At 48.2% G+C, this 2,668-nt stretch overlaps 1 protein-coding gene across 1 annotated transcript in view; it reads right to left on the minus strand.

The window, feature by feature from the left end:
- GUCY1A1 (guanylate cyclase 1 soluble subunit alpha 1) overlaps positions 1-624 on the minus strand; it is a 58,915-nt gene extending 58,291 nt beyond the window's left edge. Inside the window, exon 1 of the mRNA XM_024746172.1 lies at positions 388-624. The gene's annotated coding sequence lies outside the window, so the exon portion shown is untranslated. The remainder of the gene's footprint in view (positions 1-387) is intronic.
- Between the last annotated feature and the right edge of the window lie 2,044 nt (positions 625-2,668).

Genomic DNA, 2,668 nt, shown 5'->3' on the forward strand with positions numbered 1-2,668 from the left:
CGGCTCGCGGGCAGCTCCAGGCGCCGCCCGCCCAGGAGGAGAGTGGGCGGCGGGCGGCAGAGGGGGGCCCGGCGGCGGCACCTGCCGGTCCCTGCACCGGTGTCCCCACAGCCGGCAGCCGCCGCGCCTCTTCCCGGCTGCCGCTCAACAGGCAGGGCGGGCGCGGCGCGCAGCAAACCCGGTTCCCGCGCGGCGCCCACGCTCAGGCAGCCCCGGCCCCGGGCTCCCGCTCTCTCTCTCTCCCTCTCTCCCTCTCTCCCTCCCTGTCTCCTCCCCCAGCTCTCAGCCCTAAGGATCCCTCGTAGCGCCTCTCCCTGCGGTCTTTTCGGAACCCCTCCCCTTCCCTGCACCAAAAGACTGAGAAAGAAAGCAGCGGTTGAAACGCACCATGGTGAGGTTACGCCGGGCCCCTGTCCGCTCGCGGCGCGCCCTCCCCGCAAGTGTCGGTCGCCTGGGGGGCGGGGGGCTCCCGCGGCGGCTCCCTGCCTTCTGCGTGGACTCTAGCAGCCAAAGCGTAGGGAAACTACACCGAAATCTGCTCCTGGAAAGCCAGCTCGGGGCTGAGTGTCACCCACTGCGACCATACTAGGGCAGGGGGACTGAGTCCTCCAGCCGCCCAGTCGCCTTCCCAGCAGTTCCTGTGTGGAGACGGAGACCAGGGAACAGGGACAAAGGAAGAGAAAGGAGAAAGAGGGAGGGAACGCAAGGAAAATTTGGCCGACTTAAAACACAATGTTTTCCACTATGCACTGGGCCGGAAAAACCTCAGTTCTCCGTAGTTAGAAACTCCAGCATTTCTGCTGGGAAATTGATGTCTCTGCATGGATGGTTTTCGTGCCCTGGTTCTCAGGTTAAAGCCAATCTGCTCCTTTGCAAATGCAGTTCTATGGCTGCCGAGCATTTACATCTTTCCAGTAAGGTCCTGATTCTGCTTGGTTCGGTACATTTAGTTCTGTTTGTTGAATGTGCGGTGTGTGTGTGTGTGTGTATTCCAGAACAGAAAAATAAGTTCTTATGTAAGTGTTTTGAGTCATCTTTCCGACCTCAAAAAGGCTCATTATGCTGTTTCATTTTGAATTCATAATTAGGATTATTATGCGATCTTTCTTCAAACCCAGGAACTCTGAGATCCATTGTTCGTGGTTATCTCCAATTCGTATATTTCTCCCCAAACTTACCCACATAAATCTCTCCATTGTAGACTCATCTCGCAGCCTTGACAACTATGCTGTCCTCCAGGCAAACATCAGTCAGAATAAACATACATTTAAATAAGAAAAAAGGGTGTTTAACTAAAATTTGCCTTAGTATCGGGGCAACCGGTCCAGAGCTATAAGTGCATTTTTTGGCTCTGCCATCTCTGAAACCATCTGTTTCTCTACATCCGATGCGTGATAGTCTCTTAGGTCAAAAGGGCTTTTGTCTTCAGAGAATTTAAGTGCTAGGAGGAAGCAAATAAGTAAGAAGTACCCAGTATGGCATAGTTGAAAGAGGATTTCATAGTATTTTAAGAAAAATAAAGCTAATGATTTGCAAGCTCAGAGGAAGCACAGATACCGTCCGACTGGAGACTGTTTCATATCAGGACGGCAGTAGAGTCAGGCCTTAAAGCACAGATCATATCTGGGAAAAGATAAAACAGAGGAAGTTTTTGTCTTCTGTTTTTCAGGCAGCGGCAAACTTGTGAGCAAAGGCTTGGAGGTGGGAGGGGAGGACCCTACTGTTCAAAAAGGGAGTGGTGATCACAAGGGTCGGAATGGCCATCGTTTCTGCAAATAACAGACGCTGGAGAGGGTGTGGAGAGAAGGGGACACTCCTCCACTGTTGGTGGGAATAGAAACTGGTGCGGCCACTGTGGAGAACAGTATGGAGGTTCCTTAAAAAACTAAAAATATTGATAGAACTACCATATGATCCAGCAATTCCACTCCTGAGCATATATCCGGAGTGAGCTATAATTCGAAAAGATACATGCTCCCCTATGTTCGTAGCAGCACTATTTATAATAGCCAAGACATGGAAGCAACTTAAATGTCCATCAGCGGATGAATGGATAATGAAGATGTGGTGCATGTACACAATGGAATACTACTCAGCCATCAAAAGGAATTAAATAATGGCATTTGCAGCAACAGTGGATGGACCTAGAGATTGTCATACTAAGAGTAAGTCAGAAAGAAAAACACAGATACCATGTGATATCACTTATATATGGAATCTAAAATATGACACAAATGAACTTATCTGTGAAAGAGAAACAGACTCACAGACATAGACTTGTGGCTGCCAAGGGGGAGGAGAGTGGGGGAGGGATGAATTGGGAGTTTGGGATTAGCAGATGCAAACTATTATATATAGGATGGATAAACAACAAGGTCCTACTGTACAGCACAGGGAATTATATTCAATATCCTGTGATAAACCATCATGGAAAAGAATATAAAAAAGAATGTATATGTATATATATAACTGAATCACTTTTCTATACAGCAGAAATTAACACAACATTGTAAACCAACTAGACTTCAATAAAGTAAACTTAAAAGGGAGTCATTTGCAAAGTACACCAAAAAAAGTATAAGCAGATGAGGAAGAAAGGTAAGTTGAGTCCAGACGGCCGCATTTGCCCGCCTTCTAGTTGCCATGCATTGCAGCCTCATATAAAACC

This window comes from Neophocaena asiaeorientalis, unplaced genomic scaffold (genome assembly GCF_003031525.2).
Source record: "Neophocaena asiaeorientalis asiaeorientalis breed wild unplaced genomic scaffold, Neophocaena_asiaeorientalis_V1.1 scaffold51, whole genome shotgun sequence".
Taxonomy (NCBI): Eukaryota; Metazoa; Chordata; class Mammalia; order Artiodactyla; family Phocoenidae; genus Neophocaena; species Neophocaena asiaeorientalis.